The sequence below is a fragment of the Octodon degus genome, unplaced genomic scaffold (genome assembly GCF_000260255.1).
Source record: "Octodon degus isolate 3935 unplaced genomic scaffold, OctDeg1.0 scaffold00078, whole genome shotgun sequence".
Taxonomy (NCBI): Eukaryota; Metazoa; Chordata; class Mammalia; order Rodentia; family Octodontidae; genus Octodon; species Octodon degus.
In genome coordinates, this window is record NW_004524654.1 from 640,340 (window position 1) to 658,839 (window position 18,500).

Consider the following 18,500-nt stretch of genomic DNA (forward strand, 5'->3'; position numbering starts at 1 on the left):
AAAAAAAAAAAAAAAAAAAATCAATAAAACTTGAAAAAAAAATAAAGAAATAAAAATAAATAAAGTGGGTTGGATAAAGTATCTGTTTTAGTTCAAGCTTTCTAGATTAAAATGTCTTATTTTTATTTTTTCCAAGTAACTCTTTTGTTCAGTAGCTTTCATTCACTCTTTCCCATTGTGAATTTTCTCCTTACCATCTGGTATTCCCTTCATGGTTGAATAGTGTGTTATAGCTAACATACATAGATATGATACAGGATTAAAATTTCATTAATGAAATGTGACATTTTGTGTGTGTCTTTGGTTTGATTTTTGTAGGAAATCATTAAAAATTTTGCATTATTGAAAAAGTCACAGATTTCTGTAGTTCACGTCTTTCCCAATTTATCTAGTTCTTTCTTAGGAATATCAGTGGGAGAGCCATATTGGTATCCCAGAAGCTGTTTCTGTGAATGGGATGCCATTTAAATTTTTTTTTCTTATTTTACTAGTGATGTTACAAAATTTTCCAGTGATTATGCCATGTTTCTTATACACAATGCAGTGTATTAATTTTTATTTTTATGTTTGGAATTAAGTATGCATTTTAACCCAGGCACAACTGGTGAAACTAGCTGCCTATAAAAAGATTCAAGCCATTGTCCTTGGCCTTTATTTGAGGTGTTAGTGCCTTTTATTTATCCTTTATTTAGTTTTAGAGATGGTTTTCTTTCATATCCTTTTGAATGATGCACAACCAAAGTCCTGTTTTAGGCATGCAGCAAACTAGTATCCTTTAGTGGTGTTTGCTCATAAAGCAATCTTTAGTAAGATTAGAATCCTAGGAAAAATAAGAGATAGTAGGTAATGATAAAAATCTGTGATTTTATGTTTATATTGCATCTGTTTTCCTAACAGATAGAATTTCATGAGCTATAAAGTTATTTTTCAAATAAAAGAGTGACCTTGAACCCAGAGATACTTCAGATTTGCCTTCGTGACTGATAGTTACATCTTTACCAATTTTTGACTCATGCCTATTATTTCTCCCTTGTTTATGTTCATTTTTCTATCCATTACATTTCTATAATATCCAGTTCAGGAAACATTATATGTGGGTGTCTAAATTTAAATAAAATACTAATTCAGTTTTCTAGGCTTAATAGCTATCAGTGCTCAAAAGCTGTATGTGACTAATGATTATTGTATATCTTAGTCTGTTTTCTGTCACTGTAATGAATACCTGAGGGCAAATAAACCAAAAGAAAAATTTTTTTATTATAGTACTGTTCTGGAGATCATTAGCTCAATTTCAAGGGACCATGACTGAGGCTTTTTACCTTCGGGTAGCATCAGCATGACTTCGAGAACACAAAACGTGAACCTTTTGGAGATGACATTCAAATTATAGCATCCTGCCCACTTGTCCCCCTCTTCCCTATCCTCATAAAAAATGCATTTGTCCTATCTCTGTAGTCCCAGAAGTTTTATTTTTATTTTTTTTTCTTTTCAAAGTTTTATTGATAAACATATAGCAATGAGACAGTTTCAAATCAAATCGAAAGTACAGTTTCAACAAATAATACACTGCATATATCCTTCTTAGTGGTTAATTGCTGTACCAGATGCAGACTTGTGATCCTACTTACAAACACCACTAGAAAAAAATCATTCCATTCATTAAGATAATGCAACTATATATCTATCCCGACCACTTTGAATACACAGATACAAAATGGACATTCATAGTTATACCCCAATTTTTTTTTTTAAGTTTCGTTGTTGAATATTATAGGTGTGTAAACTCAGCAAAACATTGTAAAAGAGTCCAGTAGCCCACAATAGCATTGGGTCTTCTGTTTAACTGGCAATGTCAGAAATTATTGACCTGAGTCCCCCACAGCTCAACATAACAACATGGCTTTACTTCCTATATTTCATCTTCATACTTTTCTACTGGATGGTTAAGACCAAGGTAAAGCAGGACCTGTGCAACAAGAGTTGTAGCTTTTTGGTCTGACAAGGTCAGTGAAATGCCCTCAGGATTTATCCTGAGATCCTGTACCTCAGATTGTAGAACCTTTGTCAGTGTCGGCCATGTGGATGAGTCACGGCCAATGCTTGGCCAATGTGCTTTCTGTGAAAGCCTGAGAGAGTGTCTTCTCCCCATGTGACTCTCCTTAGGCACACTCTACGTCATCGATCACTTTCCTCTTTGGCCCCATTATCTTCTTGATCAGAAAATTTGGGACACTACCGAGGTACATGACGTTACAGTACACGTTCTCATATGTCCTGAGTCTTAATTGACCTTAGAAGGCTAGGGCCAAAATGTTGGCTTTCCTTGTAGCCCTCCTTTTTCTCTAATTTTGGTCTGCGAAGTTTTAATTTGTTCAGCATCAATGTAAGAGTCCAAAATCTTCATCTGAATCCATTATGAGTGAGACTCAGTTCAACTCATCCCAAGGCAAATTCCTTTCCCAATGTAATGGGACAGACATGGCATAGACATTTCCATTCCAATCTTTGCTGCTTGAATATTTCTCCTACCAGGTGCTCTAGTTTGTTGCTCTTCAATTCTGCATTCCATAAAGTGCTAGGACATGAGTATATTTGCAACTGTATAAAAAGAATGGCCTTTGATTTCTAGTACCTTGTTCTTCATTTCCATCTGAGTTTTCACTAGAATGGTCTTTACTTATTTTCATCAGCATTCTGGTCAGGACCATTTAATCTCTATGAAAGTTCTAGGCTTTTTTCTACATCTCTGTCTTCTGAGCCCTTTCGGTAATGATGTGAAACTATATATGAAGGTGGAGACCTCATGATCTAATCTCTTAATGCCCCACCTCTTACTGTTACAGTAAAAATTTCAAAATGAATTTTGGAAGGGATAGTCAAACCATCCATAGTACTACATTAGTTCCATCTTTGCAGAAATCTGTTAGTGCTGCTCTGAAATAATTATATATATGCACTTTGTTAAAATTTAGAAAGGCAGTAATCTGCTAATTACTAGTGTAAGATTTAGAGTTGGGAAATATCTGAATTTAGATTCTGGCTGTAGATTTTATTTTCCTCGTACGTAAAATGGGAATAGTATCTCCCTAGGTTGCAGAAACAACATAGAATTTCTGAAAATCTAGTAGGTACTCATTAAATGTATTTAGTTTTTCATTCTTTTTTTTTTTTTTAAATTTTATTTATTTATTCAGTGTGTGTGTGTGGCCAGCTCAGCCCACCAGGGGGCGCGGCTCGCTGGCATGTGGTGCTGGGGGATTGAACCGCGGTCCCTGTGGTTTGCCAAGCTTGTTCCGAGTAGGTGCTTTAGACCACTGAGCCATCTCTCCAGCCCTAGTTTTTCATTCTTGACTCAGTACTGTTGGACCCTCTTGGAAACTTTTCTTCTTTAGGTTTTTGTGACTTTATACCTTCCTGACAATATTTTTTCTTTGCTGCTAGCTTTCTCTGGGTTTGGAACAAGGTCCTCTTAAGTAAGATTATATCACTTCTGTACTTAAAAATCCCACAAAGACTAACATCTCTAATGTAATTCATACTCCATAATCATTCTTGAGTTTTTCTAAGTGGAAATGTTTACTCCTAAGAAGAAATTCTTTGTATTTTCTTGATGTCTTAACTAGGTTGTAAGGCAATAATTAGTTGCATTTCACAGAGTGCTTATTTCTGTAATGCAAATTGACTTAGAGAAATGTTTAACTTCTCCAGCATATTAGTGCTTTGTGTCACCAAGTAGCAGCCATTTGCTAACAAACAGAAAGCAGCAGACTACAGAAGAATATGGTATTATTTAACTGTTAGCATTTTTATTGGGACTTTTATTGTTTTTGTTGGTACTGATGAGTGCCCTAGATAGATGTGACTGCACACAACTCTGCTTTCCTTAGGCCATGTTGTTGCTAATGTGTACTTGTGAAAGAATTCATATTTTTTCAAGAACATAAATGTCATATACTGAATATATCCTTTTATTTAGATTCCTCCAGTGCCTCTTGAATTAACTTGCTTTATTCTCATTGTGATTGCTGTTGTTGCAGTTACATTTCCTTTACATGTGAACTATTTCTATAGCCTGCATAATGCCATTTAAAATTTTGCTTCCATTTTCTCTTTCTTTATCCTTTTGTATTGCCACCAGAGTTTATTTTTTGTTTGTTTATTTATTTATTTATTTTGGTGGAACTGGGGTTTGAACTCAGGCCCTTCTTACTCTACGGAGCTATTTCTCTAAAGGTTTATTTATTTTTGGCGCAGAGTTTATTTTTTGAAAAGTAAATGTAATATCATCGCCTTCATGCCTCAGACGATTAGTAGCTACATATGTTTTCATCATCACTGAGACACAAAACGTGACACCTGCAAATTAAAGGAGGGAGGTTTGTTTTGGCCCAGTTTGTAGAGGTTTCAGTTCATAGTCAGCTGGCTTCAGGGAAGGGACTACATGACATAGGGGCATAGCAGAGAAATAGCTACTGTCCTCATGACAAGAAGCAAAGAACATCTCAGGATAAATCCTGAGGGGATTTCACTGACCTTATCAGACCCAAAAGCTACAACTCTTGTTGCATAGGTTCTGCTTTACCTTGGTCTTAACCATCCAGCAGAAAAGTATAAAAACGAAATATAAGAAGTAAAGCCATGCTGTTATGTTGAGCTATAGGGGACTCAGGTCAACAATTTCTGACATTGCCAGTGAAGCGGAAGACCCAATACTATTATGGGCTACTGGACGCTTTGAGAATATTTTGCTAAGTTTACACACCTATAATATTCAAATAATGGAACTTAACAAAAAAAGGGTATACAGATGAATGTCCATTTTGTATCTGTGTATTCAAAGTGATTAGGATAGATATATAGTTACATTCTCTTAATGAATAGAGTGATTTGTTCTAATGGTGTTTGTAAATAGGATATCATGTCCGCATCTTATACAGCAATTAACCACTAGGAAGAATGTATGCAATGTGTTAATTATTGAAACTGTCCTACCAATTTGAAAAAAAAAAAAAGAAAAGCAAAGAGCAAGGGAGGAGATGAATCATTCCACCTTCCACCTAACCCAGTCACCTTCCAGAAGTCGCTCTGTGGTTACATGAGGCTTTGGGGGAGATGTCTAGAAATATAAACTGTAACGTTCTGTCCTTGACCTCCAAAAGGCCCAGGAATGTATATTTATGCAAATTATATTTAAAACATCTCTAAGAGTTGTGGAAGATCTAACAGTTCCAGCATTGCGGAAAGTCCAGGTCCAGAGTTACCTCTGATAATCATAGTAAACTCTTAGCTGGGAGCCCCTATTAAAAAATAATTAAACACTTCCAGCATACATTGGTAAAGGGTAAGTCCTATACCTCTGTGTCCACCATTTGGACAAGTTACAACTGTGAGATAAGAACTATAAAGTGCTTCCGTGGCCCTGACCCAGGGCATTGCTGGTGGTTGTACTCCTCATGGTTTCTCTCAGCTTCCTTCAGGTTTCATGTTTCTGGCTTCTACTTTCCGGAGTCTTAACTGCACTTTTGGTTTCACTCTCACAGCTTTACAGACTGCCCTCTCAGGGCACACTCCTTGGTCTCCCGAGGCTTCTTCTGTGATCTGATGGAAGCCTCCTTGACCCCACATCTTTTAATTCTGCATGCCTGTAAAACCAGCACCATGTGGATCATGGAGAACTGCAGTCAGCTGAAACTTTTCTGTCACAACTACAGAGGTCTTAGAGTGCCTGGGAAGCTGCTTGCTGTGAACTGAATCCCAGGGAACAAACTCCATAGGTCTCTGCTGCCTACTTTTCTAGAGCACTGTGCCCTGGGTCTGAGTCTTTGACTTGTAATTTTGAGCCTATGAAGGGTGGGGCCTTGTTGCCTCACATTCCCTGAAAGCATCTTTTGTATTTGTCATGATGAAAAGTACTTGACTTCTTTTTAATACTAATCTGTTCAGTCACCAAACTCTGCTCTGCTCTTTTTGTGGCTGTTTTCTTTCTGGCAAAACTGGAAACTTTTACATGGTTTGAACCACTGGTATTACATGCATGACTGTTCCATAGAGTGGCTTGTGCCACTGATAGTAAAATGGATCTAATCACTTTTATCAGTCTTTTTACTAATAAAATTAATAAGTATAAATGGACCAAGTCTAGTTAATTGCTTGAATTTGAACAATTACGGTCCAAATGCAAATATTAATACTATTACAGTAGGCAATAAATTTATTTCATTAAATTAAGGAAATTTAGTTCTACCCATGAATGTTGCTGATTTATTTTCTAAATTTTAAAGTGGAAACCTTCTGTATTTGTATATAGTATGTGTATGTAGTATGTATTAAAACTGCTATACCACAGCTGTGTTACAGTTAGCTCTATTACAATTTTTATGCCATTTTAATATTTTTCTTGTTTAAAGGGTTTTTTTGTTTCTGGCGGTACTGGGAATTGAATGCAGGATCTTGCACTTACCAGGCAGGCACTTAGGCCGCTGAACTATCTCCCTGGGTCTTTTACTGTTTTTCTTAAGGAATTGTAAGGCGATGACATCTAGTCTGAAATCAGTGTCTTTGTTTGTATTATTATAATCAAAGACCCTGAGAAGTGGTACAAGCTGCCTGTCTTCGCTGCTTTTCTCTCATTGCTGAGACATTCTTACTGAGACAAAATACACAGCACCCAAAGTTAAAGAGGCAAGGGTTTGTTGTTCTTGGAGGTTTCCCTCTGATTAGCTGCCTCTAAGCCAGGGTGGTACGGCACAGGGGCAACAGTTCAAGGCTGCAGAAGACAGCAAAAGCAGCAGAAGCAAAATGAGGGGAGAACAAGCCTCTTACATTGTAAGCAAGCTACCTGCCCTCTGGTGGATGTAGTACTCTATCTCTTGTATAAGATGAAGATATTTACAAAGTGAGCACCCTGCTCCTCTGCTGAGTTGCTTAGTTAAGCTTCTAAACTCAAATTGACAAAATGTATCACTAGACTGCCCTCAGGGACAGTTAATATGTATGCCCCCTGTGGCTCAAGCTAAGGAGAATGATTGAATTCAAATCAGGGATGCTTGGCAGCGAGACTTAAGAATTACATCTCTGGTAGGAATCTCCTGTCAGTATTTATGCCACAACCTCAACATTGAGCTGTTTTGGGCTGGTCAAGTAGCCCAGCGGACCTCCTGCTTAGGCAGACTCAGGGACCAGGGCTTGGCATGCCATGCCAGCCTCACCACCAGGGAGCACTGAGATGGGACTGAGGCTGGGTGTGGTGGCGCACCTGTAATTCCAGTGATTGGGATGCTGAAAACAGGAGGATTACCATGAGTCCGATCTGTATAGTGAGATCCTGTAGACCCTGTACTAAATACTTACCAAAAAAAAAAAAAAATTTTTTTTTTTTTTTTTTGAGCTGCTTTGAGCTCTGTCAGATTAGGTAGTTCACCAGTTTTCTGTCCTTAATCTCAGTTTTCCTCCAAGTCTCAGAATGTGAGCAGAATGTAGACAGATTTCCTGTCAAAGCATTACCCACATGGTCTGTAGTCCAGTTAGCAGTGGAGTACTTTTGCAGAGCTAAAACTTTCTGAGTCTGATCTTTAACATCTACATCAGTATTCTGATCTTTGATTTCTGACCAGAATTTTTTTTTTTTTCATTAAACTCAGTTTACAGTATTGGGCTGCTTCTCTGGCCAATATCTCCACCTTTCCAGAGTCTTACCCTCTGTCTGTCTGTCTGTCTCTCTGTCTGTCTCTCTGTCTGTCTCTGTCTGTCTGTCTGTCTCTCTGTCTCTGTCTCTGTTTCTGTCTCTGTCTCTCTCTGTCGTTCTCTCTTGTCTCTCTGTCTCTGTCTCTCAGTCTCCTTACTTTTGGTAGAGGCTTTTGATGGGTACTGCAGGCTGCCTTTGAACTTATGGTGATCCTCCTGCTTCAGCCTCCCAGCTGCTGGGATTACAGGCATGCACTGCCATGCCTGGCACTGTTACCAAATTTCAAAGGTCCTAAGGTTTCTAAACCATGTGATCCAGTAGTCACAGCAATGACCTTACTGCTCTAGTACCAAAATCTGTCTTAGTTACTTTCCTTATTGTTTGGACAAAATACTTGACACCCTCAACTGTACAGAAAGGTTTGTTTTGGCTCACAGTTTATAGAAATTTCAGTGCATAGTCAGTTGGCTCTAAGGTACAGTGGCATGGTAGAGTGGCCTGGGCAGAGGAAAATTGCTCACTACATGGTATCTAGGAAGCAGAGAGGAGAGGAGAGAGGAGCCTGGGAGTAAGTTGACCTTCCAAGATTATCTTCTGTGACACTCCGCTTTCCCCCTACTGCCTGACAGCAAGTCAGCTACTCTAAGCCTTTGTGATCTAGTCATACTTCAGGAGCCCCCACATGAAGGGCTGGCCAAATAGCTCAGTGGATTAAAGTACTTGCAAGCAGGCCAGGGGCTGGGGGTTTGATCCCCGGCCTGCCTTGTTGGCCCCACTCCTGGGGCACGCTGAGATGGTAATTGACACTGGGCATGGTGGTACACACCTGTAATCCCAGCACTTGGGAGGCTGTAAATAGGAGGATCATTCTGAGTCCGATCTAGTAGTGAGACCCTGAACACCCTGTAGACCCTTCCCTAAAATATTGGAAAAAAAAAAGCCCCACATGAGCAGAGGAGGCTGTAGAGGTATATCTATAAATAAAATATAATCGTAATTGTCCCTGTGGTCCATCCCATATTACAGTATATTTATTTACCTGCCTTCCCTTGTAGGTCATGGACTCCTCTAGGGCAGAGGAAGCATTTTGGGTGGGGGCTAATGTCTATAAATCTACTTCTCAATGTGGTAATTTTCATGTAATATAGAGGTGCAGTGGAGCTAAATTATATTAATTACCGTCTAGAACTGGGGAAGTTTTTTTATGTCCTGTAGAGAAATTCTTTGAAAGCCAGGGTTAGGTACTGTGGAGAAGCTGCCACAGGAAACTGCTTTTGAGTCTAAAAGCTATAAAATCTTTTTACATATCTAAGTAGAGGATTAATGTGTCAAGGTGTTATTTTCTATTTGTAAATAGCAAATAAACTTTTTCAAGATTAAAGAAAATGCAAAATTAATGAATTTTTTGTTTACATTGAATTATCTTTTTTTATATTCTAAAGACAGATGATAAAGTGCGAACACAGTTGTAAATCTTTTATTTTTCTTCATTTACTAGGCATTCAGTGTTTACTTGCTACATGTATCAAATATAATGTCAGACACAAAAATGAAAGACAAAGCCATAGAGATGTCATAGTATAGACTGAATCAGCCTCATGGAGGAAAAAACTAGAATACAGTAGTTTCTTAAGATTTTTTTTTTCTTTTTTTCTGACAATTCTGCTAATTTGAGTTTAATGTGTAGAAATTTGAGCATTTTATTACTGATTCCGGTCACATTCATGGAGTGACTAGAATGGGGTCATATAATGTCAACAATTGTTTAAAGGCTAAAAGGATACTATAATCTTTCTGAAATCTCAGTAAAATTTTTATTTTTTAAAATATAAAATTGGAATGCCTATGTTAGAGTACTTTGACAATTAAAAAAAAATCTGTAAAATTGCCATTAAGTTTACCTACATGACTTGGATGTTTTGTGATTATTAGCCTAGATAAGTAAAGTGCTTGACAAATTGCAAAATGCTGCTTACATTTTTTTAAAGAATCATCTGTTGAAAACTACATAATAGTCTTGGCAGATTTGGATAATAGTTCTTCTCTGCAGCTTTCTCTCAGTAATATACTAATTATCTAAGTAATAGGGTATTTTTGTCTACAAAGTAACAAAATGGCTTAACTAATAAGCACGTTATTTTACAAGATGAGAAGCCCAGTGCTAGAGATTTGCAGGAATGTTAGCAGTTTTATCACCTTCATTGGATATAACCCAGTTTACTTTTAAAGTTCTCCATGCCAGGAGAGGGCCACCAAAGTATCAGACTGAAAAAGAGGGAGGAATCAATTTTATTTTAAGGGAAGGAAACTTTTGTTTGAAGTCTCATAGTAGTTTTTGTCCTTAGATCCCATTGTATTTTCTCTGACTCTTTCATACTAGAAAAATGCAAGAGATGAGTAGCCCTTGTAAATACTAAAACAACTTAACAATATTTTATAAATACTTTTTAAAAATGTATTTAGTACAGGGTCTATAGGATCTCACTACACAGTTTGGGAAGGATTTTTTTCTTTCTTTTTTTTTTCTTTTCTGTCTCAGGCTGCCTTAAGGATGGGTCTGGTAAGGTAGGTGGAGCTAGGGATCAAACCATCCTGCACCTGACTGTGTTTGCATGAGCAGGAGCTTAAACAACTGAGCTAACCTGCAGGCCCCAGAATTTGAGAAGGATTTTTTTTTTTTCCACTACACAAATTGGACTCATAGTGATCCTCCTGTTTTCAGCCTCTTAAGCACTGGGATTATAGGTGTGCACCACCACGCCCAGTCTCAGTCCAAGTCTTGGTGTGCCCTAGAGGCAGGGCTGGCATGCCACTCTGGGAATTGAACCCTGGTCCAAGCAGGCGCTTTATACTGCTGAGCCAGCTGTCTGGCCCATCAGTATTTTATTTGATACTCTGAACAGAGGTCGTACATTACTGACTTGTAGTAGAAGGTGTAGCTTCTGATTTTATGTTGTGCTTTTCCCTCATGTAGCTGTGCCTTAATGTGTTCATACTCTTCATCTAAATATTTTCTTTGCCTATTTTACCATGACCAAAATTTCCTTTTGCTCTGGAAGAAGTAAAGCAAGGCTGTTCATGTTAGCAGTAGCAAATATTTTAGGCTTTGCAGGTCATACCATTTTTTGCAATGATTCTACCGAGTCATTCTTGTGTGAAACAGTTACTATAGCCAATTCTTTTTTTTTTTTTTTGGTGGAACTGGGGATTGAACTCAGGCCCTTGAGCTTGCCAGGGAAGCGCATATTCCACTGAGCCATCTCCCTGGCCCTCTATAGCCAATTCTTAAAATAAATGAGAATCACTTTTACAATAAAAGTTAAATTACAAACACAGGTGGTAGAGATACATAGATTGATAAGTGACTTCTCACGAGACTGTATTCTTACATCAGTAATAAAAAGATAACTTGATATCAGTAGCAAATCGACAGTGGCTTAGCATCATTAATTATTAGGGAAATGGACATCAAAACCACTCTGCCAAGGCCACTTTACACCCAGTAGGTGTTTGAAATAAAGTATTTTCAGAGAAGTGAAATTAGAGCCCTCTGGCCAGCCAGATAGCTCAGTGGACTAATGCTTAGGCAGAGCGCAGTGGCCAGCCTGTGTTTGGCCCGGGTTCCATTGCAGGTACGCTGTGCTGGCCCTGCCCCCAGGATGTGCTGAGAGGGTGATTGAGATTGGGCATGGTGGCTTGTGACTGTAATTCCAGCGCTTGGGAGGCTGAAAACAAGAGAATCACTATGAGTCCTATCTATGTAGTAAGACACCCTATAAACCCTGAATGAAAGAAAGAAAGAAACAAAGAAAGGAAGAAAGAAAAAAATTAGAGCCCTCATATATTGCTGGTGGGAATTTTAAGAAAGCTATTTCGAATACGTGTCATTAAATGTTAAACATACAGCTGTTGTAAAATCCAATATTCTAAAGAAGAAATTCAGTATTCTAGATACATATACCAAAAAGTGTGAAATGTGAAATGAAACAAAAAACTTGCATGTGAGTATTCACAAAAGCATTTTTCATTATATACAAAAGATGGAAATAGCCCAAATGTCTATTGACTAATGAGTGGGTAGATAAAATGTGCTGTAGTCATAATGAAGTATTCAGTAGCAAAAAAAACCCAAAACAAAACAAAACTGGTTCTTACAACAAATATGGATTAACCTTGAAAATATTCTAAGTAAAAGACATAAATTACAAAGGCCACGTATTGTATAATTCTATTTATGTCTGATATATCCAGAACAAGCAAATATATAGAGTGAAGAAAGTAGATTAGTGGCTACCTATGGTTGGTGTGAAAGGGGTTGGTGAGTTGTTCTTTGTGGGTTATGAGAAATATTCTAAATTTTGATTGTAGGATGATTGTACAATTCTATGAGTGTACTCGGTTTTTTGTTTGTTTATTTTGCTGGTACTGGGGATTGAACTCAGGACCTTGTGCTTGCCGGGCAGGTGCTTATGCCACTGAGCTGTCTCCCCAGCCTGTGAGTGTACTAAAACCATTGAGTTGTATAATTTAGATAGGATTGTATGCGATATAAAGTATATGAAGTGGTAGGCCTGATTTGGCCTGGTGCCATAGTTTGCTGACTCAGTGGATTGTTCTCTTACAGAGTGATTTTTTTCCATCAGACTATGCCTTCCTTTATTCCTTTCAGTGTTTTTTCATTCTGTGTATCTCTAATTATTTTAGTGTTTCATTCAAAATTTATCTTGTTGAACATTTACCTTCTAGGTTCAATTATCTCTTGAAGTTTAAGGATGTCCAGTTATTTTGTTGCCCTCATTGTACTGTCCTTTCCCTCTTGCCCCCATCACAAGTGTACACCATCATGATTAGCCAAGCTTTTTTTTTTTTTAGCCTTCAATTATGCTCTTTTAGCATCATTCACAGTCCTACTGTTGGAACTTTATTTCTTGTTTTGAGATTTTTTTTTTTCAGTTGTAAATTATTGAAAATGCCATGCCTACAGGTTTTTTTTTGGGGGGGGGCAGTTGTGTATTTTTAAAACTAAATGTAGTGCAGTGCATGGTGGTGCATCTCTGTAATCCCAGCACTTGGGAGATTGAGGCAGGAAGATTGCTGTGAGTTTGAGACCAGTGTAGGCTACATTTTGAATTTAAGGCCAGCCTGAACTGCATAGTGAGACCCTCTCTCACTGCAGGTTTTTTTTTTTTTTTTTAATGTATTTGGTACAGGGTCTGCAGGGTCTACAGGGTCTACATAGATTGGACTCAAAATTGTCCTCCTGTTTTCAGCCTCCCAAGAGCTGGGATTACAGGTGTGCCCCACCATACCCAGTCTCAGCTTGCCCTGGGGGTGGGGCCAGCATGTGCCTTAGTCCCCTGAGCTATCTGGCTGGCCCAACCCCCCCAAATTTAAAGGTAGTACCAAGGTAGTGTTTCACCCTACAAGAAATTGTTGGACAATTTCTCTGTGAAAATATTTTGGATTTCCCATCCTTTTTTCACACTTCACGGCTGTCTTCACCTGTCTTGCACTCTCTTGTTAAGTTTGTGTGACTGACTATTGTGTTAGATACAGGAATGACACATTAAAATTGTTATTCCTGTGTGAGTTGATAGTGATAAGCCACTTGAATTGTTCTAAGATGAGGAGCTTATAGATTTTATTGTATAATACAGAAAGGCTGTAGTTTTATGATATATTGGTGAAGTATGCAAATCACATTATCTTGGATTTAAATTTGGTCTCCACCCCTGCTAGTTGTGTGATGTTTTGCAAGTTGTGTAACCTTCTTGACATGCCTTTTTATTGGTGGATAGTTTGGAGAATAAATAAGTTTGTCATAGAGTGCTTAGTATATGAATATTATTTTATGTGCATCTAGTAAGTATTAACCCCTCTAGTAAATGTCTAAAGATGTTTCACTGCAATGTGCTGAGACAGCAATTGAGACTGGGCATGGTGGTACATGCCTGTAATCCCAGCTCTTGGGAGGCTGTAAACAGACGACCAGTAGTGAGACCCTGAACATCCTGTAGACCCTTCCCTAAAATACAGAAAAATTAAAAAATAAAAAGAATTTTCAGATCTATTTTGTCTTTTTAAAAATTTGCTTATAAAATGAAAAAATAATGTTCACTCTAGTGTAAGCTAAGCCATGAAATTTAAACTAATGGATTTGTGGTGTCTGAATGGTTTTAGAAGTTTTAAGAATTCTTTTAATTTGAGGAATAATATTTCAGAATGAAGCCAAATGAAAAGAGCTAACAGGTTTTTGTTGTTGATGTTGTAAAATTAAAGAGTTAAAAAGACATCTATGTTAATAAAGCTTTTGCCCTGAGTATTGCTTTTTGAGAGATACCTTATATCTTTAGAAATGAAATCTTACTTTTTCTTTTGAGTACCAGAATGAAATCTTATTTTTCAGAACTCAGGACCTCACACTTGCCAGTCCAAAAAACCTCAGATCTCATAGTGAACCACTGGCTGAGGTTCTTTGCTGGGATCACCACCTTGTTCCAGGTATAGATTATTATAAGCATACTGCTTCGGCCCCACAGGCTGGTAGCTGGGTACATCTCCCTTACCCAGAACATAAAAAGCACGAATGCCACGAAGCCAAAGAGATGGTTATACATGATATGCCAAGAAACACTTGTGGGAGATGTGTCTACACAATTCCGGGTATACATGTGTTGATGCCAGTGAATCAGTTCACTCCAGTTCAACCTCAGGTCTGGGTGGTCCCATTCATACCATGGATCCCTCTCATGTTGTGAGCAGTCAGGCAGCTTTGGGTAGTTCCCATACCCCATGCCTTCATCCAGGTAAGGCTTGTAGTCTTCCACACTCATATTATACTTCCTGGCGGCAGCTGCCCGTTCCTCTGGGGTCCTGGGATAGGTGCCTAGTAGCATGTCCTTGGTAACGTAGGAGGCTGTCCATGCCCCAGTGGCACTGCCTGGCGTGCTGTGCTGTTGCAGCGACTGGAAACCCAGAGCCAGAGCCTATATCATACTTTTAATTTAAACTTTATATACTTTACAGCTACCAAAAAACAATAGAACTGTCTTTTTCCTATTTTAAGCCTTTGTCAATTAAACATTTCCCATTAATATATATTAAAATTCATATTCTAATAGAATATGAATTTTAATATATACTAATGGCAGGATATGTATATATATATTATATGCATGCATTTATATATTATTACGACATAAAGTTATAGAATCAAGTTTGTATAGATGATGCTAGAGCCATAAAAGAATTGAAATCCTTAGATTACAACCATATTTTGTTTTTCTTCCTATAGTTTTCATTGGTGAATTCCTCTGCTAATTCTTTTAAGTTTTTTTTTTTTTTTTTTGATTTGTGCTCCATTTTATTAATTATATTCTCTTGCTTACTGTTGGTCAGGTTGGCATCAAACTCGTGGCCTTGAGTGAGCCTTCTGTCTCTGCTTCCTGAATACTTGGACACCAGGCTTGCCCTACTGCACCCAGCTTTGTGTTTGTTTTGCTTTTTAACATCCCGTTTGATTAGGAAATTTACATGTAGATACTGATAGTTTCTAAAATCATGTCTCTAGCCACAACTTTCCCCTTAGCCCATGTTGTATAAGTAAGTACTTGGTGGATCTGCTTTCTTGAATATTCATAGACCTCTACAATTAAAAAATTTTATGTTTGGGAGGTGTACTGAGAATATGCAGTGTTTGTACTTTGATCATGGCTAGCGTACTGCATTGCACGTGTACATTTTCCTCTCTCCCACCAATGGTTCTTTTAGGGGAATAGATAATAGGTTCTTGATCTCTTGTAGAAAAAAAATTTCATAATAGTACAACAGTATAAATAAATATAAATGTATGTAATAAAAAAGCTTACTCAGAAGGCTCACTCACTAATCAAGTGTTTTAACCAGATTATAAATACAGTGGTACTTCAGTCCACAAATTTAATTCTTTACATGATTCTGCATTGTGAAAAGAATTAAGTTTGTGAATGAATGTGAATAAAGAGATGAATAAATTAGACTATATTAAAATTAGGGATTTTTTTCATTTAAAAATATGACTAGCAGTTTTCCATTTAAAGATTGGATTCCTTGGAGAAATTAACTAATTTCAGGGCTGGGGTGGGGAAGTGCAGTGTATGCTTGGAACATCTCATTCTATAGGTTAAGAAAGTGTTCAGAATGATATGGGCATGTCAGAAGGATACAAGAACCAGGTTGTAGGGGAGGGACTAACATTGGCTAAACGTGGGGCAATTTAAACATCAAATTAGATAATGATATTAAATGATTATAGTTTTTTGACATAAAGTTCATGAATCTAAAAATTGAAATTTAGGAAAAAGGAAACTCTTCCTTGCAGAAGGCCAGGTAATTAAAGTTGAAAGAATGGTGAAATTAAAAAAATTACTGTATGGCATATTATGTTATCAGTTGTATGATATTTCTTAACAAATACCTGAAAATGTAGTGGTCTAAAATACATAAAACATTTCACAGTGTGTGTGGGTTTAGCTCTTCTGCATAGTCTCTCACAAAATTGAAATTCAGTTGTCTCAAAGTATGTGGTCTCTAAGGATTTGACTGGGGCAAGGATCACATTTACACATATACTGATTGTAGGTAGCATTTAGTTTCTGATAGACTATTGGCTAGAGGCCTTAGGATTTTGTCCACCACATATCCATTTGCTATTTTAAAATTTTAGTCCTATTGTACCAGTTACATGTATGGTAGCATTTCAGTGTGATTTTTAATGTGCATTTCTCTAATACGTAATGAAAATACTTTTTCATGTGCTTTTTAGCTGTTAGTATATAAAAAAAGTCTATTCAAGTCATGTGTTTTGGTTTTTGTATATTGATATCCACTCTTTCTGGGATTACTGTTTTTTTTTTTTTTTTAATTTTAAAGAGTAAATAATAAAACAGTTTCCATGGGCTGGGAGATAGCTTGGCAGTCTGAGTGCCTGTCTGACAAGCACAAGGACCTGATAATGTTTCTCAGTACTGCATGCCGTGCCAGTCCTGGAATCCTGGGTGCAAGGGGCAGGCCACCGAAATCAGGCATGGTGGCTAATGCCTATAATCCTAGCGCTGAGGAAGGTAAGACAGGAGAACAACTATGAATCTGACCTGTGTAGTGAGACCCTGTACCGAATGAATGAATGAATGATGATTTCAAATACCTAAAAAAAAGTAAAGTGCCCAAACAGGCTAGTAGGAGAATAACAGTAATTAATGCATGGCATATTGTTATATTCATAGTAGTTGTTCAGAGTACAAGATATAGATAATCTAAAGAGAACATAATCCCAAAGTCCTGCCAGACTATTTAACAAAATAAACTAAGTGTAAAATTTGTGTGGAAATGCAAACAACCTAAGGACTCTTACAATTCGATTTAGTTGTTATAAAGTGATAGTGATCAACAGAGTGTTACTGTTGTGAGAACAAACAGCCTAATCCCAGCACTCTGGAGGCTGAGGTAGGAAGTTTGCCACAAGTGAGGTCACCCGAGGCTACACAGTGAGTTTAAGGCCATCTTGCGCTATACAGTGAGACCTGTCTCAAAACGGAAACAAAAACAAAAACTGAGTGAAGACCAATGGCACAGAAAAAATAAAGTAAGTAGTTCAACAAACATATCCAGGTAATTCGATGTGGAAAAAAATCTTTTTAATAAGTAATTCCATACTATTCGGCTATAAAAGATAAATTTAAAACTTTTATAGGTAAATGGATACAACTTGAGACCATACTTGTAAGTGAAATAAATCAAACCTACACGTGTAAGCATCGTATTCTCACTAGTGTATGAAACAAACAACAATTAAGATCTAGGGCCAGGGAGCTAGCTCAGAATGAGCGCTCCTGAGTTCAATCCCTGGTACTGCAAAAAAAAAAAAAAAAAAAAAAGATCTAAAATGGACAGTACGTATTGGGAATATGGAAAAAATGTCTAAAAGAAAAGAAAAACTGTGGTGGGAGAAAGGGGAACGGAAGGAAGGGAAAACGCATGCACGCATGCATGATAGTTAAAGACGGTTATACAGACAGCATCTCTTCATTGAAAAGAAAGGTTTGTGAAGAATTGCTGTCTTAAAACATGAGTTTAATTTTTCAGTTTTTTGTAGTCTCGTACTCTGCAACATTCTGCTATCTTTAAATGTTTTGTCATTTTTGATTTGTAAGTAGAAATGTTTTAGTTGTTACCTAAATGTAAAAATACATTTGATCTTTGTTTGTTAACCTTTTATGACATTGCCTTAATTCATTGGTTACTTTCAGTAGCTTTGGTAGTTTGCTTAGAATTTGTGTGCCTACATAGTTATGTCATATACAAGTGAAAGTATTTTAATCTTATTTTTTTCTGACCTACATTTTATGTTTCTTGTATTGGTGCAGGCATTTCTTTTTTGGATAAGCAGAAATTCAAGGCTTTTACCATGTTGTGTATGATGTAGATGTTTGATTTGAAGAATATTCAGTACCTTTATAGATTTAAGAATATTTTTAGTGTGTTGAATACTTTTATCATAAATTGGTTTTAAAATTTGTCAGATGCTTCATTGTGTGTGTTGAGTTGACTATATGGTGTTTTTGTCTTTACATTTCTAGCCTGTTACTGTTGTGAACCACATTGATTTTTAATATTAAGCCAACCTTGCATTGCTGGAATAGTCATCAATTGGTCAAGATATTTAATACATATCTTTTTCTAGATTCAACTTGCTAAACTTAAGCGCTTTTGCATTGATAGTCATGAAGAAATAAATTTTTTGTAATACTGTCTGATTTTGGTATGGCTCAATGTGGCC

The 18,500-nt window shown here is 37.1% G+C and overlaps 1 protein-coding gene and 1 pseudogene across 1 annotated transcript in view; one reads left to right on the forward strand and one right to left on the reverse strand.

Annotated features, from left to right (window-relative positions):
- Window positions 1-18,500, forward strand: part of LOC101559708 (calcineurin subunit B type 1) — a 156,814-nt gene that overhangs the window by 91,693 nt on the left and 46,621 nt on the right. The window lies entirely within an intron of this gene.
- Window positions 14,123-16,750, reverse strand: LOC101591144 (annotated as a pseudogene).